The 26,600-nt window shown below is 44.4% G+C and overlaps 1 non-coding gene across 1 annotated transcript; it reads left to right on the top strand.

The window, feature by feature from the left end:
• Positions 1-9,520: 9,520 nt before the first annotated feature.
• On the top strand, positions 9,521-9,592 carry TRNAQ-UUG. Its single transcript has one exon. It is a non-coding gene; the product is annotated as a tRNA-Gln (tRNA).
• Positions 9,593-26,600: the final 17,008 nt, after the last annotated feature.

Raw genomic sequence — 26,600 nt, 5'->3', positions numbered from 1 at the left:
ACTCTTCCTGCAGGGAGGAAAATATTTCTACGGTTATTATTCTTTTATGCCAAAAAAAGCTTTACTTTTAACTTGGAAGTCATCGACTACTCCCTGCCTTAAAGAGGATGTAAACCCACTCTCATCAATTCTAAACTACTGCCATGGTGCTGATCTATAAGGATGTACATGCCTCCTGCATGTATCCTTACCTGTCAAATGTCCCCCATTTTGCTGTTTAAACCCCCGCAAAGTCCAGATTTGGTGGGCAGGTCTGTTGTTCGGCGCTCGGTGGGCAGAGTCATGATGTCAGCAGACTCCCGCCCACCTCTACACTCCCCTTGGCCAGAGCGCGCACAAGACAGGAAGAGCGCGTTCTGGGTAGTAGTAGAGGGTAGTAGGGGGGCTCTGTCAGGATGGAGAGCGGAAACGGGACACAGAGCGTTCGTTACCGAGCGCTGTGTGTCCTGTGAAAACTGTGCAGAGTAACCTGTGTGTTACTCTGCTCAGTGTATGAATGGAAGGGAGACGCTGTCTTCTGTCCATTCATCTTCAATGCAGAGAAAAGGACTGGGGAATGAATGTCCTCTGTCCCTTTCTCTGTCTCAAATGGGAGATGTCAGGGGTCTCTGTTTAGACCCCTGACATGTCACCAACACCCCCACAGGGCTGATAAAAAAAAAAACAGACACCACAACCACCCCCCCATACCAAGATGGTCCAGAACCCCCTGTCCACTACCCCCTGTCCACTACCCCACTGTCCACTACCCCACCATCCACTACCCCCTGTCCACTTCCCCACTGTCCACTACCCCACCGCCCACTACCCCACCGTCCACTACCCCACCGTCCACTACCCCACTGACAACGTCCACTGCCCCACCGCCCACTACCCCACCGTCCACTACCCCACCGTCCACTACCCCACCGTCCACTACCCCACTGACAACGTCCACTACCCCACCGTCCACTACCCCACCGTCCACTACCCCACTGACAACGTCCACTACCCCACTGTCCACTACCCCACTGTCACCGTCCACTACCCCACTGTCCACTACCCCACTGTCATCGTCCACTACCCCACTGTCCACTACCCCACCGTCCACTACCCCACTGACAACGTCCACTACCCCACTGTCCACTACCCCACTGACACCATCCACTACCCCACCATCCACTACCCCACCGTCCACTACCCCACTGACAACGTCCACTACCCCACTGTCCACTACCCCACTGTCACCGTCCACTACCCCACTGTCCACTACCCCACTGTCACCGTCCACTACCCCACTGTCCACTACCCCACTGACACCGTCCACTACCCCACTGTCCACTACCCCACTGTCCACTACCCCACTGTCACCGTCCACTACCCCACTGTCCACTACCCCACTGTCCACTACCCCACTGTCCACTACCCCACTGACACCATCCACTACCCCACCGTCCACTACCCCACTGACACCGTCCACAACCCCACTGTCCATTACCCCACTGACACCGTCCACTACCCCACTGACACCGTCCACTACCCCACTGACACCGTCCACTACCCCACTGACACCGTCCACTACCCCACTGTCCACTACCCCACTGTCCACTACCCCACTGTCCACTACCCCACTGACACCGCCCACTACCCCACTGACACCAACCACTATCCCATCCCCCCCAACCCCTTTCCAAAAAGCATTGTGAAAAAATATATTTAAAAAATAAAACCCCACCCTCCCATCAAGTACAAAAATAAATTGTAAAAAGAAAAAAATATGTTATTGTAAAAATGTATAAAAAGAAAAAAATCCACTGGTCCCAAAAAACCTTTTGGGAACAAAAAATATTAAATTGTAAAATAAAAAAAAATGTATCTGACACTGTCCACTATCCTGACACCATCCTGCATGTACTACCCACCTCTGTACCCTACGCATTCCTGTGATTCGCATCGCACTGCTGTTCAGATCACATGTGATGTCTGTGCGATGCGTTTTCAGCCATACAAACTGTATAGCTGAAATCGCATTACATTCGGACCAAACACGCATCACACCTATGCGATCCGATTCATGTTCTGTCAGTTCACAGTGCGATATGCGAGCTGAAATGGGGGTGTCATTACCATTGTATTACACTCCCCAGCATATGGCAGTGTGAACTGTCGTGCGAGTTGGGTGCGATGTGGGAACCCGCAGTGGATTTGCAGGGTTCCCGAATCGCACCAGTGTGAACCAAGCCTCAAAGCATGCAGCCTACAAATGTCACCTGACTGCTCCCACCAAGGCTCAGTTCACACTGGTGCGATTCGGGAACCCTGCAAATCCACTGCGGGTTCCCACATCGCACCCGACTCGCACGACAGTTCACACTGCCATATGCTGGGGAGTGCAATACAATGGTAATGACACCCCCATTTCAGCTCGCATATCGCACTGCGAACTGACAGGACATGAATCGGATCGCATAGGTGTGAAAACCTATGGGATTCTGGTGTGGACCAAAAAAAGGGTCCTGTGCGAGTTTGTTCCAAATGAGATGCAATTTCAGCCATACAGTTTGTATGGCTAAAATCGCATCGCACAGACATCGCACGTGATCTGAACAGCAGTGCGATGCGAATCACTTGCGATCTTGTACAGCTCATTAATGTGAACTAGCCCTAAGTTCATTCAGCCTGGGTGTAAGTATAAAAAGTGAGAAATCCACCCTCCCCCACACAACACATCCTGGTAATATAGGAATTTTGCATCTGTGATCAGGTGACCTCAGACACACACACTGCAATATAACAATAATTAGAAGATCACTCACGCTCGGACTATCTCCCCTAATCACTTGTCTATGTATATTCTGATGGCTGTTCACTGGAGCATTTCATCATGACATTGAACTTTGTCTCACCTCATGTTTTGTAAACATTTTATCAAAACACAGGACAAGCAGACAATTCTGGCATATTAGGAGAGGAGAGGGGAGGGGGGGTGATTTGTACACTGTTTACAGAAACTGTGCATGGTCTGCAGGCTAGTGCACGAGATATGTAAATATCCTGTCACTCAAAGCATGGAGGCGGAACGGACTTTGCTTTTTAGAGGAAAGTCCGTTTTATCCCACTGAACAATAAAAAGAGGATTGCTCAGCTCTGGATTAACTCTGTATGACAAGACTGGGCACAGATGATAGGAAATCGTATTCTCTACATTGTGACATCAAAAATAAAAAAAATGTTTTTGGGGTTTACATACACTTTAAGTCAATAAGACTCTCCCTATGTACAAATTATCCTATGAAGCATGAGGATGTCTTAAAAAAAATCTTAAGTTTGGTCCCCTTTGCTAGACTCTTTGCTATCTAGAATAACCCTTGGAGTTATTGTATTTGTGTATATGAGTTGTTATTAACAATATGCTACATCGTGCTCAGTTCATTTTTCCGTCATTGAATTTTCACAATGTTTAATAAGATATGTGACCTTTATAATTCTTTCTATGACACTGAGATTACTTGGTATGAATAATCAAATGGATGTCTTTTTTCTTTTCTCTTGTCTATATGTCACAAAACATTTATTTTATAACTTCTGTAATGTTTATAGCAGTTTAATAAACATACCCTTTAAAAAAAATGCTGTCCAGTTCTGGTCACCAACCAGTGCCACCTACTGGAACTCTCGGGCCGGTCTGGGGTCCAGGGACAAAACATCTTGTAACCTTCTTTTGGGCCCGCCCGAGCCCCAGTGCTGCCTTGAAGGGTAAGGAGGAGGGCGAGCACCTCCAGATCACACAGAGCAGGGATCTCATTACCCCGTGACTGCTATAATCCAAAGTTCCACCTCCTGGACCGGCTCCTTAGACATCACACTGGTCCAATTCCCGGGACGTGTAACGTCTGTCGAAGTAGTCCAGGAGGTGGGACTTCGGATGGCAGCAGCCGCCAGGTGTCACAGCAGGAAATAGCCACTCTGTGTTGCGGCTCTCCTCTGTAACACCTATGCCCTGAACAGGTTGCATTGATGGGCACTGGTGCGGCTGCATTGATGGGCACTAATCAGGCTACATTGGTGGGCACTTGTGAGGCTGCATTATTTGGCACTGGTGGGGCTGCGTTGATGAACACTGGTGAGTTTGCATTGATGGGCACTGGTAAGGCTGCATTGATGGGCACTGGTGAGACTGCATTGATGGGCACTGGTGAGGCTGCGCTGATGGGCACTGGTGAGGCTGCATTGAGGGGCACTGGTGAGGATGCATTGATGGGCACTGATCGGGCTGCATTGATGGGCACTAACCAGGCTGCATTGATGGGCCCTCTCCTGCCCCCAATCTTGCAGCGAATCCGCTGCTGAAACCACTTTTATCTGAAAGCCAACCAAACGCTGAAGAAGAGGATACTGGGGTTATGGAAGCTAGCTGCTGCCATGACAACAGTTGGCAAGTGGTTAAATAGTCCATAGAAGTGAGAAAAGAAAAAGCTTCATGCAGAGTTTATAATTTGACAAGTGTCCCGGCTGGTGTGGAGAATCTTGCTGCCTATTCTTGAAAGCCATCCCGGTGACTACCATCATGACCAGCATTACTACATGCTTGGTTAAAGCTGCCTCATGGTAAGTGTATTAAATTTCCGCTTCTGGGTGGTGGATACACTTGTTGTGGTGACTCCTTAAAGTGGAGGTTCCCCCTAAAAAACATTTCTAACAATACATTCAGAAGACTGATTACACTGCGGGTATGCTGTTTTTTTTTTTTTTCGTACATACCTCGTTATCGCCGTTTCATCCCTCGGCTTCCGGGTATGATTCTTGCTGGACTGGGCGTTCCTAGTTGATTGCCGTTCCTCCGACCGGCGCATACTGCGCGTCACGACTTTCCGACAGAAGCCGAACGTCATTGCGCAGGCGCCGTATAGAGCCGGCTCTATACGGCGCCTGCGCAGCGACGTTCGGCTTCTTTCGGAAAGTCGTGACGTCAAGTATGCGTCGGTCGGAGGAACGTCAATCAACTAGGAACGCCCAGACCCGAAAGAATCATACCCGGAAGCCGAGGGATGAAACGGCGATAACGAGGTATGTACAAAAAAAAACCAGCATACCCGCAGTGTAATCAGTCTTCTGAATGTATTGTTAGAAATTTTGTTTAGGGGGAACCTCCACTTTAAGTCAACGTCTGGATTTTTTTTTATACTCACCATTGAATATGAACTTTTTTCTTTTCTCACTATTATGAACTATTTAATCAGATGACGTTATGTGCACTTTATTATGCTGATATGTCATTATGGCATTGTGGTTGGTGCTACATTCATGTCAATGTGGGTGCTGCATTAATGGCAATGTGGTTAGTGCTGCATTCATGGCAATGTGGGTGTTGCATTAATTGCAATACGGTGGGTGCTGCATTAATGGCAAAGGAGTGTGGCATTCATGGCAATACGGTGGGTGCTGCATTCATGGCAATACGGTGGGTGCTGCATTCATGGCAATACGGTGGGTGCTGCATTCACGGCAATATAGTGAGTGCAGTATTAAAGGCAATATGGTGGGTGCTGTATTCATGGCAATATGGTGGGTGCTGTATTCATGGCAATACGGTGGGTGCTGCATTCACGGCAATATAGTGAGTGCGGTATTCAAGGCAATATGGTGGGTGCTGTATTCATGGCAATATGGTGGGTGCTGTATTCATGGCAATTAGGGATGAGCTTCGAGTTCGAGTCAAACTCATGTTCGACTCGAACATTGCCTGTTCGCCTGTTCGGCGAACAACGAACAATTAGGGGTGTTCGCGGCAAATTCGAAAAGCCGCAGAACACCCTGTTAAAGTCTATGGGAGAAATCTAAAGTGTTAATTTTAAAGGCTAATATGCAATTTATTGTCCTAAAAAGTGTTTGGGGACCTGGGTCCTGTCCCAGGAAACATGTATCAATGCAACAAAAAGTTTTAAAAACGGACGTTTTTTCAGGAACAGTGAATTTAATAATGCTAAAAGTGAAACAATAAAAGTGTAATATTACTTTAAATTTCGTACCTAGGGGGGGTGTAAAGTCAGCATGTGAAAAAGCGCATGTTTCCCGTACTTAGAACTGTCCCTGCACAAAGTGTCATTTCTGAAAGAAAAAAAGGCATTTAAAACCGGCTTTGCGGCTCTAATGAATTGTCGGCTCTGGCAATTCAGAGATGATTCATTCATAAAAAATAAAAATAAAAAAGCTGGGGGTCCCCCCAAATTCCATTAACAGGCCCTTCAGGTCTGATATGGATATTAAGGGGAACCCCGCCGTCAATTTAAAAAAAAAATGACGTGGGGTTCCCCCCAAATATCCATACCAGACCCTTCAGGTGTGGTATGGATATGTTGAGGGCATGTGGCCTGGTGAGGTTCAGGAGAGGGGGGAGCTGCACTCTGTCCCCCCCTCTTTTCTGTGGCCGGCCAGGTTAACGTGCTCGGATAAGGGTCTGGTGTGGATTTTTGGGGGAACTCCACGCCATTTTTTTTTACATTTGGGGTGGAGTTCCCCTTAAAATCCACACCAGACCTGAAGGGTCTGGTATGGATATTTGGGGGGAACCCCACGTCATTTTTTTTAAATTGACGGCGGGGTTCCCCTTAATATCCATATCAGACCTGAAGGGCCTGTTAATGGAATTTGGGGGGACCCCCAGCTTTTTTATTTTTATTTTTTATGAATGAATCATCTCTGAATTGCCAGAGCCGACAATTCATTAGAGCCGCAAAGCCGGTTTTAAATGTCTTTTTTCCTTTCAGAAATGACACTTTGTGCAGGGACAGTTCTATGTACGGGAAACATGCGCTTTTTCACATGCTGACTTTACACCCCCCTAGGTACGAAATTTAAAGTAAAATTACACTGTTATTGTTTCACTTTTAGCATTATTAAATTCACTGCTCCTGAAAAAACGTCAGTTTTTAAAACTTTTTTTTGTATTGATACATGTTTCCTGGGACAGGACCCAGGTCCCCAAACACTTTTTAGGACAATAACTTGCATATTAGCCTTTAAAATTAACACTTTAGATTTCATATGTTCGAGTCCCATAGACTTTAACGGGGTTCTAAAGTTCACACGAACATTTGGTGTGTTCGCAAGTTCTGATGCGAACCGAACAGGGGGGTGTTCGGCTCATCCTTAATGGCAATATGGTGGGTGCTGCATTTATGGCAATACGGTGGGTGCTGCATTCATGGCACTTGTGAGGCTGCAGATGGGCACTGATTAGGCTGCATTGATGGGCACTGATTAGGCTGCATTGATGGGCACTGACCCTTATTTTGCTTCACAGTTCTTTATTTAAAATGTAAGATTTCTTCCTGAAACTTCCTTTGTAAAGTTAAGGTGCGTGTTTTAAGCCGATAAATATGGTATATCCAAAAAACAAGCCTAAGCTAATCTCTTCACCACACACAGCCACAAAGGCAAGAGAATTATTGTTGGGCAGTGTATTGGTGCTCGAACGAACACACTTCGACCAAATTTTAATGGTTTAAAGAATGTCAGGTAAAATGGCCGACCCTCAAGCATGTTAACTTCATCAAATCTGGCCCTCTTTGAAAAAAGTTTGGACACCCCTGCCATAGACAGTGTAAAAAAGTGTTTATGTATTTTTGTAGTGCAGCTAAGCTTTCTAAATCTCTACTCACCTCTGTGACTCTTATTTCCAATACATAGCCCACTCCTTTCCTCATCCTAACAACTATTCACATTTATTTACTATTGCTGTGTATGGGCCAGATTCTCTAAGAATCTGCGTTGGCGCAGTGTAAGCCATTTACACTACGCCACCGCAACTTACTGGAGCAAGTGCCGTATTCCCCAAACACTTGCTCCGTAATTTGCGGCGGCGTAGTGTAAATGGCCCAGCGTATGGCCGCGTAATTCAAAGGACGTCATTGGTTTTGACGTGGAGGTAAATTACATCCAGCCCGATTCACAGGCGACTTACGCAAACGAATTAAAATTTTTAAAATTATACGCGGGAAAGACGGCCATACTTAACATTGCATACGCCACCAGATAGCAGCTTTAACTATACGCCGAAAAAAGCCGACTAGAGACGACGTAAAAGAATGCGACGGCCGCTCGTACGTTCGTGGATCGTCGGAAATAGCTAATTTGCATACTCAACGCGGATAACTACGGGAACGCCACCCAGCGGAGAAGAATTGCATCTAAGATCCGAAGGCGTACGAAGACGTACGCTTGTCGGATCTAACCCAGATGCCGTCGTATCTTGTTTTGAGGATTCACAACAAAGATACGACGCGGGAAATTTGAAAGTACGCCGGCGTATCAGTAGATACGCCGGCGTACTCTCTCTGTGGATCTGCCCCTTTGTGTATTAGTACTGCTTGGACTGAGAAGAAGGCAACATCCCTGAAAATGTAAATGTAATGCACAAAAAGAAAATATCACAGTACTCAGTTGTATTTGCATTTTTGTCTAATATTTTTTTATGGGAAAATTATCTTTTAAAGGGGTTGTAAAGTTTTGTCTTTTATTTTCTAAATTGGTTCCTTTAAGCTAGTGCATTGTTGGTTCACTTACCTTTTCCTTTGATTTCCCTTCTAAATCTTTTTTTTCTTTGTTTGAATTTCTCACTTCCTGTTTCTCCTCAGTAAGCTTTCCACCATCATCCGAGCGGTGGAAAGTCATTTAGAACAGCTTACTGAACACCTTACTGAAGAGGAACAGGAAGTGAGAAATTCAGACAAAGAAAACAAAGAAAAAAACATTTAGAAGGGAAATTGAAGAAAAAGGTAAGTGAACCAACAATGCACTAGCTTAAAGGAACCTATTTAGAAAATAAAAAACAAACCTTTATAACCCCTTTAGGCCTCGTACACACGATAGGTTAACCAGAGGACAACGGTCTGATGGACCGTTTTCATCGGTCAAAACCGATCGTGTGTGGGCCCCATAGGTTATTTAACCATTGGATAAAAAAAAGCCAACTTGCGTTAAATTTAACTGATGGATTCCTAACCGATAGGAAAAAAACGATCGTTAGTAGGCACAACCATCGGTTAAAAATCAACGCATGCTCAGAATCAAGTCGACGCATGCTTGGTAGCATTGGACTTTTTTTTCAGCACGTTGTTGTGTTTTACGTCACCGTGTTCTGACACGGTGTGTTGGCGCGATGGACCATCAGTCAGCTTCATCGGTTAACCGATGACAACGGTCCATCAGACCGTTCTCATCGGATGGACTGATCGTGTGTACGAGGCTTTAAGCATTAATATGAATTTTGACCTCTTGTTTGATATGTGCTTTACAACATTGCACTAAATTCAACATTTTATTTTTATAGAATTTAACTAACTCACTAATACAACAGTTCTAGTGTTTCAGGTACTAGGAGTGGCTTTAAAATAGCTAAGTTATTAAACCTGGTAAAATCAGCATATAATTAGCTCATGTTATTCAACCTTTTTCTGAGTCATGTACACAAATATATAATTATACATAAACTTATAATTGATCTACTGCTATATTGTGAAGAGCACAAGTTCTTCCAGAAGGTTCCATGGTGTAATGGTTAGCACTCTGGACTTTGAATCCAGCAATCTGAGTTCGAATCTCGGTGGAACCTTTGTTTTCAACCTAAATGTAAACCCTCCTTACATATTCCTTTATTTTACGGACTTTCAGGATAGATGAAGATCTGCTGTTCAGTGAAAGTTACAATGTAGCATTGTAAGAAAGAAAACGAGGGTTGAACCCGAGCCTTAAAGTAGTATTAAACCCTTAGCGTTTTAAGGATTAAATATCAAAGAGAAAAAAAAATCTAACAAATACAGCTGCCAATGATAGACCTGAACACAGAGGAACCCTTGTGAGAACCTTTAGGAATCACAAAAAGGGAATGCAATTTACAGACTGGCACCACATTCATAAGTGGAGGGTAGTCACTAAGGATGAGTAGCATTTGCCAAGAGAAAAGCAAAATAATGTTCTCACTAAGTGCCGGTTCACACTACAGCGACATGAAAGTCAGCATGACTTTGCCAGGCAACTTGAGGCAACTTCAAGGCAACTTCGAGGCAACTTCAAGCCGCCTTCAGAACAGGCAACTTTGCCAGTGGCCAATCAAACAATAATCAGCTCTGTGGGAGAGAGGGGTTTGCCTGAGAAAACTATTCTCTCTTCCTGTAAAGTTGCTTCAGTTAAGACAGCGATCTGACATTGGAGGCAACTTCCATTGAAATCAATGGGTACAAGTTGCCTACAAGTTGCCTAGAAGTCGCCTTGAAGTAGTACAGGAACCTTTCCTGAAGTCGGAGCGACTTCAGTAGTGTACATTAACCTCCCTGGCGGTATGATTATTTCAGATTTTAGGTGCTGGAAGCGGTACCATTATTTTGCATGGAAATTTGGCGTTTTATATTGTAGGCCTGTAATTCTTAGGAATAACTCAATTAAATCTGTCCAAACCAGAGTCTAGTAGACATCCCGGTATAATAAAATTTGAAACACAAAATACTAAATTATAATATAATAAATAAATATAAATAATTATAATAATAATAAACATCACGTGATCAGACCCGGAAATTACGGGCTGCACGTTCTGGAAGCCGGCCGGCTCGTTTTTCTAATGTTCCTTGATTTTATGGATGATGTAAGTGTACATCTGTTTTTATTCTATTAAACACCTTATGGTTTTACACTATGCGAGTCCCTCTTCTCTCTATATATACCTCAGATTGTGGCATTGCTTGAGGAAATCCCACTGGTGTGACCCGCTCGGATCTGGTGCTAGAACTAGAGGAGTCCATGTGTATATGCTGTTTTTGATCTCAATTCTTCCGGTAAGAGTCAGTGTTTACTGTGGTGGAGGTGCTCCTGTCCTCACTTTGTTCGGATCGTTTGTGGATCTGTTTCTCACTGAGGCTATCATCGATCGCTATCATATGTTTATGATTGGATCTTTTTTACATTGATTTTTGTTTTTTATTGGTGCTATTCACTTATCACTGTTATTTGTATATTCTACTGTGGTCATCAGGATCTGCCTTTGTTGCAGTGGTTAATTCACAGTGGTTTACACCCTATTGGTCACATTACTATTGGGTCTTTAAATTAGTGGATAAACTGACATATTCGGGAGTGGTTTTATATGGTAAAAGTTTTTCCCTGATGTCTTTGTTTTCTTTATCAATGGTAGCCAGACGGGCTCGCTTTTTTCCCCAATAAAAATGAAATAAAGGAAATCCCTGCCTCATTAAAATATTGAAACCATAGATCCAGTTCCAGGTCGCCCTGTTGTGGATGTACGTCCCATCTCAATCCTCTCGGGACCATGCTTTCCTTCGTGTATTGTTCAAGGAATGCACTATCCCATTCGAGGTGTAGTTCTGTGGTCATAAGGTTTTTCAACCTCATGAACAGACCTCCCATTTCGGAATCAGAACTAATAGAAACAAACACACCTTCTGTGGTAAAAGTGCGATTAGTGCGATAGTCAAAAACATCCATGTTAGGATATAGAAAGTGTTAAAGGCAGCAATAAAAAACAGTCAAAACAACTAGAAAAATCTTATCTTCTCTTTCCTTATGTATATATGTATGATTAATGTTATTTTTTGTCTACATCATGTAGTGATCTGAATCACAATCTGCTCCTAAGCTATGCAATTCCTGGAATGCTGACTTTTATCTCCTGTTATTATGTGATCTCTATGATTTCTTCTCACCCCATCCCTTAATCTTCATGCCTTTTTATGTTTATCATCAATCCATGGGAATTATGTGCTATTGATCGCCAGCTCCATCTTCATTGTAAAATCAATTGCTCTCTCGTCATTATTACTTTCTGCATGCAGATGTTATTTCCCTGTTGCTAATCTATATTCATGCTCTTTTCCGACTTTTGAATTTTAAACACCTACCCTATTTTAATAATATACTTTGGAAATGGCGAAAAATAACTTATATCTTCCTCCTGATGTTCCTGAACATTAAAGTTGTTGTAAAACCCTAAACAGGAACAAAGCCTATACCGTGTCTCAATGCAAAGCACATGGTCTGATTTCTGTTTTCTCTATCATTCCTCTGCCATCTGAATGACTCCCTTCAAAGGGCTCTTTCACACGTCCGTTCCGTTCGTCCGTTTTTTGGACGTCCGTTAACGGACCGCAATGCTTCCCTATGGGTTAACGTCCGTTAGCGGATGAGCATCCGCTAACGTCCGTTAGCATCCGTCTGCGTTAAGTTCCGTTTTTTGGGACGGAAGAAAACCCTATTTTTCTTCCGTCAAAAAAACGGAACGGACGAAAAACGGATGATCCGTTTGCCATCCGATCCACTAACACCGTGTGCGGTGTTTGGTATGAATCCTGAGGGGGAAGTCCCCGCCGGATTTTAAATAAAAATCCGGCATGGGTTCCCCCCTCGGGAGCATACCGGGCCCTTAGGTCTGGTATGGGTTGTAAGGAGACCCCCCCTACGCCGAAAAAACGGCGTAGGGGGTCCCCCTACAATCCATACCAGACCCGTATTCAAAGCACGCTACCCGGCCGGCCAGGAAAGGAGTGGGGACGAGCGAGCGCCCCCCCTCCTGAGCCGTACCGGGCTGCATGCCCTCAACATGGGGGGGTTGGGTGCTCTGGGGCAGGGGGGCGCACTGCGGCCCCCCCACCCCAGAGCACCCTGTCCCCATGTTGATGAGGACAGGGCCCCTTCCCGACAACCCTGGCCGTTGGTTGTCGGGGTATGCGGGCGGGAGGCTTATCGGAATCTGGGAGCTCCCTTTAATAAGGGGGCCCCCAGATACCGGCCCCCCCACCCTAAGTGAATGGATATGGGGTACATCGTACCCCTACCCATTCACCTGGAGGCAAAAAGTTAAAGTTAATAAACACGACACAAGGGTTTTTAAAATAATTTATTAGTCTGCTCCGGAGGCCCCCCCTGTCTTCTTTATTAGCTCTTTCACCAGGGGGGGCTTCTTCTTTGACGTCTTCGGGTGGGGGCCGCTCTTCTTCGCCGCCGTCTGGTTCTCTTCCACCGCCGGGGGGGGTCGCTTTTATAAAAACGCCCCCCCCGGCGGGTTTCCTCCGACGTCTTCGGCGGGGGGGGTGGTGTGCTTCTTCTTCCGCTATCCGTGGGTCTTCTCCGCTCTCCGGGGGTCTTCTTCTATGTTTGCCGCTCTCCGCTGTTGACTCGGCGCACCCCGGTTCTTCCTCCCGCTGTCCGGTGCCTTCTCCTTCAGCGCTGAACGTCTTCTTCTTCCGTGCTGTGACGTCATCTTCTTCTTCTTCTCTTCTCCCGATGTTGACACGTCGCCTCTTCTCGCTGCAATGACGGGTGCGCGGCTTGCATCTTACTTATATAGGCCTCACAGTCCCATCATGCTCCGTACCTACCCATGTGATACCTACCCACGTGGGTAGGTACCGGAGCATGATGGGACTGTGAAGCCTATATAACTCAGATGCAAGCCGCGCACCTGTCATTGCAGCGAGAAGAGGCGACGTGTCAACATCGGGAGAAGAGAAGAAGAAGAAGACGACGTCACAGCACGGAAGAAGAAGAAATTCAGCGCTGAAGGAGAAGGCACCGGACAGCGGGAGGAAGAACCGGGGTGCGCCGAGTCAACAGCGGAGAGCGGCAAACATAGAAGAAGACCCCCGGAGAGCGGAGAAGACCCCATATCCATTCACTTAGGGTGGGGGGGGCCGGTATCTGGGGGCCCCCTTATTAAAGGGAGCTCCCAGATTCCGATAAGCCTCCCGCCCGCATACCCCGACAACCAACGGCCAGGGTTGTCGGGAAGGGGCCCTGTCCTCATCAACATGGGGACAGGGTGCTCTGGGGTGGGGGGGCCGCAGTGCGCCCCCCTGCCCCAGAGCACCCAACCACCCCCATGTTGAGGGCATGCAGCCCGGTACGGCTCAGGAGGGGGGGGGGGGCGCTCGCTCGTCCCCACTCCTTTCCTGGCCGGCCGGGTAGCGTGCTTTGGATACGGGTCTGGTATGGATTGTAGGGGGACCCCCTACGCCGTTTTTTCGGCGTAGGGGGGTCTCCTTACAACCCATACCAGACCTAAGGGCCCGGTATGCTCCTGAGGGGGGGAACCCATGCCGGATTTTTATTTAAAATCCGGCGGGGACTTTCCCCTCAGGATTCATACCAAACGCCGCACACGTGTAGAATTGGCGGGAATCCAAGTCGGATCTCCCGTCGCTTCTATGACGTGCTTGCTGGAATGTGCTTTTACTATTCCAGCGAGTGCGACATGTCGGCACCCTGTCGCCGAGAATCAGCGCGATGCCGTCGTGCTAAAAACACATTCTCGGCGGCAGGCACTGTATGTAAAAAGCCCCCCCCAAAAAAAAAAAAAAAAAACGGATGGAAAAACTGATGAAAAACTGACAAAAAACGGATGGAAAACTGATGGAAAAACGGATCAACTGATGAAAAAAAAACTGATCTAAAAAACTGAACTGACGTGTGAAAGAGCCCTAACAGGTCATGCAAAAACGACAGAATCTCCCCATTAAACCTCCAGCACACAGCCAATGATTGACAGCCTCAGCTCTGCATATTTCCCTATGTGACTGGGTAGAGAGGGGGGTGCCCATTCCCTTCACTCAGGTTTCAAAATACAGTCAGCTCTCCTCTCTGTTCTGTGTGTGAGATGCCCTGCCTGTTGCAGCTGAGAAATAGCCTTTGATCTGTGTGTTTTTAAGCTCGTTTAGCTGTACTTCTCCTGTGGATCACATGGAAAAATGCTGTTGGCTGACATCACAGAGCCAGTGCAAGCTCAGGACAGATTGCAACCATATGGTCGGGATCCGCCCACATGCCAGCACCTCGACCTGCTGAGAGCCTGAGCCAGCCACTTCAGCCCTCTCCACAGCCCAGTGCTCCAGTGAGCACTGGCAGTCACCAGCTTTCTGCTTAGGGACCTCTGAGAACCGAGCGATCGGCTGTGTTTGATCGCTCGGTTCTCAGCCTTAGAGCTGGCGGGGGACTGATACTGTATCAACCTAGGTAAGTATGATTCTAAAATGCAAAAAAATTCCCATACAACTTTTGTTGGAGGATTTGTTTCATCTCTGTGTATAACCTGAGGCCAGTCACTTCAGTGGGTATATGTTAGGGTTCACAACCACTTTAATATTAATATTCCTTATTATTGTATTCAATACACACACATACAAATATATAGGCCCGAATTCACGTAGCACTTACGCCGACGTATCTCGAGATACGGCGCGTAAGTGTCAATGTGCACCGTCATATCTATGCGCCGTACCCATAGAACTAGATACGCCTGAAATTAGGCTTCATCCGACCGACGTAAGTTTCCTACGCTGTCGTATCTTTGGTGCATATTTACGCTGGCCGCAAGGGGCACTTCCATTGATTTACGATTTGAATATGCAAATGAAGGAAATACGCTGATTCACGAACGTACTTGCACCCGGCGCATTCATATACGCGGTTTACGTAAGTCTTACGTCCGGCATAAAGTTAAGCCTCATAAAGCAGGGGTTAGTCATGTTAAGGTATGGACCAGGGAACAGCCGTCGTATTTTACGTCGTTTACATAGTAGTACGTGAATAGGGCTGGGCGTAGGTTACGTCACGTCGTAGGCAGTGATTCGACGTATCTTATGGAGTATTTTCAACGTGATTCTGAGCATGTGCACTGGGAAGCGTCCACGGGATGGCGCATGCACCGTTCGTTCGGCCCATCATTTGCATGGGGTCACTGTTCATTTAAATGTATCACGCCCACTTCCACCTACTTTGAATTAGGCGGGCTTACGCCGACGACTTTACGTTACGCCGGCGCAACGTTGGGAGCAAGTGCTTTGTGAATTAGGTGCTTGGCTCTCTGCTTTACGTCGGTGTAGCGCATATGAGATGCGCTACGCCCGCCTAAAAATGCGCCGATGTCTCTGAATCCGGCCCATATTATTTAGTGTAGTAAAAGTAATTTTAAAATCTGAATGTAACATGTTTGTTATTTTTACCCTTTTTTTTGTTTCTTCAGATGCTCAACTCAACTTGTATATAGGTTCCACCTTATTTATTGTACTTTATCTGTTGTTTATCTGTTGATTATTTATTGATGCATAACACATTCATATGAGGAGATTAAATGTTTTCAAGATTTCTTTGAAGTGGAGAAGGATAATTCTTACTAAAAAAATACCTCACGATATAGGCCATTGCACATTCTTGCCAAAAGCAGTCTTCAAATGTAGTGCCCCATGCAATTTTCATTTAACACGGTTTATTTAAAAGCAAATATCATATGCAAGCAGTACAGTGCAGTTGATTTTTAAGGTTTACATACACATCACAGCAAGCTTGCTTACAAACCAGACATTCATTTTTAAACTCGTTAGAATCGTTAGCTGTCTGAAAGTCTAATGGAAAAGAAATAATGGGGTAAAAAGCTGCTGCCTTTTCTAGCAACACAAAAAAACAGATTGTATGAAATGGTTGACCAAGGTGAACGAATGCCCCGTAAACACGATCGGAATTTCCGATGGCTTAAAATCCAATGGAATTTTTTGTCGGAATTCCGTTTAAACTGTCTTGCATACACATGTCAGACCAAATTCCGACCGTCCAAAACACGGTGACGTAAAACACTACGACAAGCCAAGAAAAATTAAGTTCAATGCTTCCGAGCATCGTCAATGCACACAGACAATAGGAATTTCGCATCGTTTTTTTTTCCATCGGAAAAAAATAAAACATGTTCTATTTCTAAACACAGATGGAAAAAAGTCTGATGGGGCCCACACACGATCGGAATTTCCATTGGACTTTTTTCATCGGAAATTCCGATCGTGTGTACGCGGCATTAGTGTACTTTTCAGGGACATCACTGGGATTATGAAAAACCCTGGGGCACACTGAGGAAAATAATTCTGCTGCATGGGTAACAAATGAAACCAAGCAAGAGAAGGGAAAAAAAGGACGCCAATTTTGTTTGGGAGCCACGTCGCACGACCGCGCAATTGTCAGTTAAAGCGACACAGTGCCGAATCGCAATAAGAACCTGGATAATGGTCCGGGGCTTAAGTGATTAAAAGAACAAAATTCACACTGTACCTAGAAACACAATCTCAAATACGTTGCATATAAGGTGTGAAGCACATTCTTTTATACATTCTTTGCTCCTCCCATGAACTTCCTAATTAAAGGCATGTCTCCGCACTTTCTGTTTCCCAGATGATTGTGCTCTCTCCTTACAGAATCTTGCTCTCGTCATCCTTGCTGCCATCCATATTGTGCTACAATGCGTTATCGACCCTTGGCTTGCTCCTCGACTATGCTTCTGCCTGAAACCCAACATGCAACTACTCGTTATTGACATTTAGCTTGTTTTACTGACTGTGCTTCTGCTTGATCCTTATCTGCTAATCTGCTTCTGCACCCTGTTTTACTCATCCACTGTTGGGGTGATCCTGAGGACCGCAACCTGGTACTAACACACAGCCAAATCCATCTCCACGGTTAGTACTTGGACTCTGCAACTCAGGTGAGCCCACACCATCTGCCAGGGCAGGGTTTCTCAACTCCAGTCCTCAAGGCGCCCCAACAGGTCATGTTTTCAGGTTTTCCCTCAGATAAAATGGCTGTGGTAATTACTAGGGCAGTGAAACTGATCAAATCACCTGTGAAAAATAATGGAAAGACTGAAAACATGACCTGTTGGGGCGCCTTGAGGACTGGAGTTGAGAAACACTGCGCCAGGGTCACTACCTGTGTTACCTATCCTGCTGGTTGGTGGTAGTCCCGCTACTGCTATAGCTACTGGTTTAAAGCCTGACCCCTGATCGTGACACTTTGTGATAAAAACAAAAACCACGTTCAACTGCTCAGCACCCCAAAAAGGAAATATGTGTCCCAAACCAAAATAAAATTTATTTCCTCATCAATGCAGAGAAGACATTGCAGGATCTGGCGGCAGAGGAGATCTAGAGTTTTCCTCCTGTGAAGTCTGGAGATTATATGACCATCACATTGCCTCCACCTCCCTTTCTAATAGAATAGAGAAAGAAAAATAAGATTCTAGAAGTCACCAGAGAGATCATTGAGGAGAGGTCCCTTGCAATGAGCAATTCAATTTGGTGGAAAGTGCAGTTTAAATGTTGGATGACCAGGGTGATTCAAGGCGCATCTTATCCAGAATTGTGGTGAGTGCATCCCCAAAAGGGGAGAACCCCCCACGTGGTGAAATGTTTTGGTGGAACGTGCACTGATTAAAGATCTGGAAAAATTGGAGAAGCAACCGCGCTAGTGTATAAAGTGATAAAAAGTAACTGCTACTGAGTGACAATCAAATGTGATAAAGTGAAGCTGCACCTTACTGAATATATACAAACAGTGAAAACATATGGAAAAAAACAAGATGCGCTACACATAATACAATGTAAATAAGTGTCCAAAAACTAATGAAATAAATCATCCGTGAATAATTGTGAAATATACATGAACAGCAAATATTCGGAGAAAAATCCTTAGTGGAAACAAAAAAGTCCTTTCACCAGTGATTATGAAAAGCAAAGTCCATATTGGTAAGTGACAATCCAAAAAGAAAAGACCTCCACCAAACGAGTATTGAATCTGCTTACCAGATTCCCGGTGGTCTCTTAATTAAAAGAAGACCCCAGGTAGCATGAAGATTGTAAACTCTGCAGAGTCAAAGCTTGAAGGACAATCAGACAAACGATCTCGGTTGCACTCCAGTGTTAGGGGATACGGTGACCATACCACATAGAAAACATAGGAGGCCACAATAGTGTAAATCCGTAAAGAAATACTTTATTAAAAGTTAGTAACAAAAACACACTTACAATTTAGCAGTGTTTGACAGGCTTATCAAGTGAAGCTCCGGCCGGAAGCAGACCAAACAGCCCATCAAATGGTGTGGGAAATATGCAGACGACGGAGGGTGATACCGATGTGAAAGCACGTTCCGCCCGACCTGGTTTCGCGACAAATCGCTTCCTCTGGGGCACGGGCAACACACCGGATCACCCCCCTTAAAATAGCAAAAGGACGCCAGTGTGGGAGGAGCCAACGTCACCTGCCGCGCCTGCGCATGACCGGATGGTCCAAGCCTCGTTGTGGGACAAACCAGCACTACTGCGCATGCGCCGGCGGGACGTATATCAGCAAACGCTTATGTTAGCGCTAGCGAGCTCCTATAATATATAATTGCGGCGTGAACATAAAAAAGAAGACTCCCGCAGCATGACAACAAACAGCTGCGGGACAACGTAAGCTAAAACGTCTATACTGAGAAGCGGGGATCACTTCCGCGTCACGTGAGCACACACGACCACGTGATACGTCGGCGGCGTGATGACGCGACTAAACGGAGGAGCCCCACGTCCCAGATGCAGATTAAAAACAGACAATCTGTATAAGGAATGACAGCCAAGCCTCGTTTTGGTGAACACCAAGAGAGCTGATCAGCTGGTCATGTCCCAACCAACCGAGCAGCTCCATTAACAAAGGCTGGGCAAACAATCCAGAAAACGGAAACAGCAAGAGGACCGGTGGTTATAGCACAACCTAGTCACTGTTCTCATCTGCTGTAGCCGGCATAAATACATTTATTAAAGGAATAAAACAAAATAAAATATAATAAAACGACTAAGTCGGCATAACTGCACACTATAAAATGTAAAAATTGACAATGACCCCTAAGTAAAATAAAAACCTAAAAAAAGGGGGGTATGTAAAAAACTACGTCCCAATGTGAATGTTAAGCTGGGAAACGAATCTTAATCACGACGTGTAGGTGACTAGTATATTGTACTTTCACTCAGTAAGGGTCCTAATGATGAACACATACAGGTGTACAAAACCACATAATGGGAAGAGCCAACAAATCCAGGGTACAGACCATAATCCCCTTATTCAGGACATGATTGAAACGCTGTTCAGAGAAACCATATACACTTACATAATACATGATATGATGATAATATCAGATTAAAGAAGAAGACACATGGTGACATAATGTAAACTGGGTGAATAAATCTAAGAGTTGTTTATAAAAGCGTTAATATCTGTGTCGATATTCAACCCAAATGGCGTGTAGGTTTTGACTCTATGTATCCATGCCATTTCTTGCTTAGATATTTCACGAACAAGGTTGCTGCCTCTCCAATGCGGGCGGTATTTGTCAATCCCGACAAACAACGTGTTGGAGGGATCTCTATTGTGTTTTAAATCAAAATGTCTGGAAACTGAGTGTGGCAGGATTTGATAAACACTCAGTTTCCAGACATTTTGATTTAAAACACAATAGAGATCCCTCCAACACGTTGTTTGTCGGGATTGACAAATACCGCCCGCATTGGAGAGGCAGCAACCTTGTTCGTGAAATATCTAAGCAAGAAATGGCATGGATACATAGAGTCAAAACCTACACGCCATTTGGGTTGAATATCGACACAGATATTAACGCTTTTATAAACAACTCTTAGATTTATTCACCCAGTTTACATTATGTCACCATGTGTCTTCTTCTTTAATCTGATATTATCATCATATCATGTATTATGTAAGTGTATATGGTTTCTCTGAACAGCGTTTCAATCATGTCCTGAATAAGGGGATTATGGTCTGTACCCTGGATTTGTTGGCTCTTCCCATTATGTGGTTTTGTACACCTGTATGTGTTCATCATTAGGACCCTTACTGAGTGAAAGTACAATATACTAGTCACCTACACGTCGTGATTAAGATTCGTTTCCCAGCTTAACATTCACATTGGGACGTAGTTTTTTACATACCCCCCTTTTTTTAGGTTTTTATTTTACTTAGGGGTCATTGTCAATTTTTACATTTTATAGTGTGCAGTTATGCCGACTTAGTCGTTTTATTATATTTTATTTTGTTTTATTCCTTTAATAAATGTATTTATGCCGGCTACAGCAGATGAGAACAGTGACTAGGTTGTGCTATAACCACCGGTCCTCTTGCTGTTTCCGTTTTCTGGATTGTTTGCCCAGCCTTTGTTAATGGAGCTGCTCGGTTGGTTGGGACATGACCAGCTGATCAGCTCTCTTGGTGTTCACCAAAACGAGGCTTGGCTGTCATTCCTTATACAGATTGTCTGTTTTTAATCTGCATCTGGGACGTGGGGCTCCTCCGTTTAGTCGCGTCATCACGCCGCCGACGTATCACGTGGTCGTGTGTGCTCACGTGACGCGGAAGTGATCCCCGCTTCTCAGTATAGACGTTTTAGCTTACGTTGTCCCGCAGCTGTTTGTTGTCATGCTGCGGGAGTCTTCTTTTTTATGTTCACGCCGCAATTATATATTATAGGAGCTCGCTAGCGCTAACATAAGCGTTTGCTGATATACGTCCCGCCGGCGCATGCGCAGTAGTGCTGGTTTGTCCCACAACGAGGCTTGGACCATCCGGTCATGCGCAGGCGCGGCAGGTGACGTTGGCTCCTCCCACACTGGCGTCCTTTTGCTATTTTAAGGGGGGTGATCCGGTGTGTTGCCCGTGCCCCAGAGGAAGCGATTTGTCGCGAAACCAGGTCGGGCGGAACGTGCTTTCACATCGGTATCACCCTCCGTCGTCTGCATATTTCCCACACCATTTGATGGGCTGTTTGGTCTGCTTCCGGCCGGAGCTTCACTTGATAAGCCTGTCAAACACTGCTAAATTGTAAGTGTGTTTTTGTTACTAACTTTTAATAAAGTATTTCTTTACGGATTTACACTATTGTGGCCTCCTATGTTTTCTATGTGGTATGGTCACCGTATCCCCTAACACTGGAGTGCAACCGAGATCGTTTGTCTGATTGTCCTTCAAGCTTTGACTCTGCAGAGTTTACAATCTTCATGCTACCTGGGGTCTTCTTTTAATTAAGAGACCACCGGGAATCTGGTAAGCAGATTCAATACTCGTTTGGTGGAGGTCTTTTCTTTTTGGATTGTCACTTACCAATATGGACTTTGCTTTTCATAATCACTGGTGAAAGGACTTTTTTGTTTCCACTAAGGATTTTTCTCCGAATATTTGCTGTTCATGTATATTTCACAATTATTCACGGATGATTTATTTCATTAGTTTTTGGACACTTATTTACATTGTATTATGTGTAGCGCATCTTGTTTTTTTCCACTGATTAAAGATCGATCACATTTCCAATCACATTAGTCCTCTGCATCACTGCTTTTTCCTGTATGAACGTTATACGGAAGTTGGTCAAACTGTGGTTTGACTGAAGCCCTGCTACAATATAACTGTGGACTCTATGAACTCTGAGTGTTTTTAGTGTTGTTTTATATTCATATTGTGAGCTTTTAACCACTTCAATACCAGGCTTTTATACCCACCTCAATACCGGGCCTATTCTGGCACTTCTCTCCTACATGTACAAATCATCATTCTTTTGCTAGAAAATTACGCAGAACCCCCAAATATTATATATGTTTTTTTTAGCAGACACACTAGGGAATAAAACGACGGTCATTGCAACGTTTTATCTTGCACAGTAGTTGCGCAATAATTTTTCAAACGCCTTTTTTTTGGAAAAAAATTTTTCATGAATTAAAAAAATAACAAAAACAGTAAAGTTAGCCCAATTTTTTTGTAAAGTATGAGGCCGCATACACACGATCAGTCCATCCAATGAGAACGGTCCGAAGGACCATTGTCATCGGTTAACCGATGAAGCTGAAAAAGGGGAGGGTAAGGGCAAGAAGAATAGTGGCTGAAGCTAGACTTAGGAACATGCCCACCCAAAGATATGTGGACTATCTTGTTACTGATACAAGGAAATAAGAGTAGTTGCATTAAAAAGATTTATTACATAATAAGAAATACAAAACAATCATACAGATCAAGGTTTTGGCAAAGTCTCGACTAGTTTCGTGTGTGTACCGCTTCTTCAGGAGAGCCAATCTATAAAATACATAACAATGTAAAAACATATAAAAAACAATTCAGCAGAGAAAATGTTCCTGAGTCTAGCTACTATTCTTCTTGCCCTTACCCTCCCCTTTTTCATATTAACTTGGATGATGGTACGTTCTTATCAACATTACCTTGTATTATCTGAGGCTATACTCCCCCTTTTGTTCATAACCGATGAAGCTGACTGATGGTCTGATGCGCCTACACACCATCGGTTAATTAACCGATCGTGTCAGAACGCGGTGACGTAAAACACAACGACGTGCTGAAAAAAACGAAGTTCAATGCTTCCAAGCATGCGTCGACTTGATTCTGAGCATGCGCAGGTTTTTAACCAATGCTTTTGCATACTAACGATCGGTTTTGACCCATCGGTTAGGCGTCCATCGGTCAAATTTTAAAGCAAGTTCTCATTTTTTGGACCGAAGCATAACTGACCGATGGAGCCCACACACGATCGGTTTGGACCGATGAAAATTAACCTTCAGTCCGTTTTCATCGGTTTTGACCGATCATGTGTATGTGGCCTAAAAGATTATGTTACACCGAGTAAATAGATACCTAACATGTCACGCTTTAAAATTGCGCACACTTATGGAATGGCGCCAAACTTCGGTACTTAAAAATCTCCATAGGCAACGCTTTGAAATTTTTTTACAGGTTACCAGTTTAGATTTACAGAGGAGATCTAGTGCTAGAATTGTTGCTAGCACTCTAACCCACGCGGCGATACCTAACATATATGGTTTAAACGGCGTTTACATATGTCGGCGGGACTTACGTGTGCGTTCGCTTCTGCGCGCGAGCTACCGGGGCATTTTTTTTTTTATTCTTTTTTTTTTTTACTCATTTATTTTTTTACACTTTTTTTTATTTATTTTTTCACTTTTATTACTATTACAAGGAATGTAAACATCCCTTGTAATAGGAAATGTGTGTGACAGGTCCTCTTTATGGAGAGATGCGGGATCAATAAGACCCCACATTTCTCCTCCGGGCTGGAAAGCATGAGATCGGTGAAAAAATCGCGGTTTTGTTTACTTACGGGTACCCGGGCCTGACGTCATCACATCGCGCCCGGGCCGCCAACGATCATAGAGATGACTGGTGACCATCTGGTCACCAGTCATCTCTATGCTTCCTGCCTGCGCCAGACGATTCTTTCTCTGGGCCCCCAATGGCACGGGAGAGCCCGGAGAAGCACCGGATGGTGGCGGAAGGGGGGGATGTCCCCTCCCACCGCCTATAAGAACGATCAAGCGGCAGAACCGCCACTATGATCATTCTTATGTTGCACAGAATCGCCGGCAGAAGAGAAGGATATCTGAATGATGCCTCTAGCTGCAGGCATCACTCAGATATCCCCCCACAAAGCCCAGGACGTCATATGATATCCACCCAGGATGGGAGATCCCATCTGTGGACGTCAAATGACTATGGGCCGGTATTGAAGTGGTTAAGTAGCCGCTGTATATTTGTAAGCTATATTGCACTATTTGTTATTTTTTTTTGCTCGCAAGCCTGAATTGCTGTTTCCTGAGCGCTGAGCGGTGCTTTTTTAGGTAGGTCGGTATAAGCATCCTGGTTTACAATGCATGCTCACACCTGATGAAGCCATGATTTTGTGGTGAAACGTGGTGAGTGAAAATGTTTTACTTTTGAGTTTATTGCTCCTGTTTTGTTATGATGGATTTAGGATAATTTGATGATTAGTAGGATCACACAGGGCATTAGGAGCGTGCATGAGAGATTGAGACAATTTGTCAGGAAGGATAGATGGCTATCAGCCATATATGATAGAGATAGGATTTTCATCTTTATATGAGAAGCATGTATTTGTTAGAAAAATCATAGAATACTGAGGAATTACCCTCTGTGAGCGAGTGAAAAAACTAAAAGATTTGTCTTTTCGTTCACAGAAGGGAAACATTAAGGCTCTGTTTCCACTACTGTGAGTTGTTGTGCGACTTGACACATGTGAAGTCGCATGACAAGTCAAAACCTATGTATTTCAATGGTCCCCACTCTAATTGGTGCGACTCAAGTCGCAGCGACTCCAAAAAAGGTTCTTGCACTACTTTGTTCCGACTTCTGTGTGACTTGTTCTCACATGATTTTCACCAGTTGCATCAAAAATCACATTGCAAAGTTGCATTGTAAATCGCACGCCTTTGGGGTTGCAATAGTGGAAACAGAGCCTAGACGTTTTTTTTATGATCTTTGGGACTAATCATGTACACATTGAGAGTATATGAAGGCCACTCTTGATTTAGTATAGTGGTGATCCTATGTTCACCTCCCAAAATAGTAAATCATTTTAAACGAAATATGTAAAAATACATTCCACACTTTTCATAAGATAATTTAATAAGGGGGTGCTGATGGGATATGGACATGCATAGAGGAATGTGTGTCACACCTTATATAGGTAGCATGTGATAACGAATGGTGGTTGTGGCCAGGTCACAAGCAACAGTGGGGTGACTTAAAGCTGATGTGAAGGGGCAGGAGTCTATACCCGGAAGTGGTGCAAACACCTGTATTATACAGGTATCTGCACCCCCTCCCCCCTGAAAGGTGCCAAATGTGACACCGGAGGGAAGGAGGGTTCCTGAAAAGTGGAGGTTCACTTTTGGGTGAACCTCCTCTTTAAAGAAAAATAGTTTAATGAGCCTACTCACTGGACAAGGGGAAACTGAATTAGCTACCAGGAGCCTTATCCCAACCAGCAAAATTAAAAGTGTATTTTCTACTTTTACAGATAAATTGGTATAAAAACTACATTATATTTGTTATATGTTCCTATTCACATAGCATAGCAAAAATATTTAAAAATTGCAGCTTACCTTTTTGAGATGCTCTTTTCTGATAACGCCAGGATTGGAAAATTGTGCTTAGTTATTTGTTCATAAGGGGGGCTAGGGAGTAGTGTTTGCCATAATTAATGCTTACTTTACTGTGCTAGAAGATCTCATTATCAGTTGTAAACCAGATTTGAACACTGTCTTTCCTAACAAAGGATTAAAGACTTAGAAACTAGGCTTCTTCGTTGTATATTACTGAGAATAAACTCTGTTTGTTGTAAGCCTCTCTATTGGGCCTTTCACTGAACTTTTTTAGAAAGTCAGTCATGAAATCAGTGCCCTGATTATCAGTGTATATTGTCCCCTGTAACTGGAAAGTCAGATATTGGCTTTCCTTTCCTGACACACTGACAGAGCTGAGGAAATGAAACACTGATAACCGGTATTCGTTTGCATGTGATCAGCTGTAATTGGACACAGCTGATCACATGGTAAAAAGCCTATGTCATTGGTTCTTTACCCTGAGGGACACAGCTCACCACTGATCGCTGTGCTGTGTTCCCCCGGGGGCACGCACAAGCAGTGCTATGTGAAGGACGTCATATGGTGTCCAGTCAGAACGATAAAGCACCCATCTGGTCGTTAATCTGCTATGGCTTGGCAGGAAGTTGATAATTACTAACCCAACAGAAAAATATGGGGTTTGATTTACTAGAGGCAAATAGACAAATTTTGCAAGGGAATTTTTCCCAAAGCATAGTGAATGAGGTGAAGCTCTGCCGACTTCCATCATTCAATCTTATGCCGCATACACACCATCACTTTATGTGATGAAAAAAAACGACATTTTCTGTGAAGTAAAAAATGACCTTTTTG

This window comes from Rana temporaria, chromosome 1 (genome assembly GCF_905171775.1).
Source record: "Rana temporaria chromosome 1, aRanTem1.1, whole genome shotgun sequence".
NCBI lineage: Eukaryota > Metazoa > Chordata > Amphibia > Anura > Ranidae > Rana > Rana temporaria.
The sequence above is the reverse complement of the archived record's forward strand: the minus strand, read 5'-3'. Positions and strand labels throughout refer to the sequence as shown.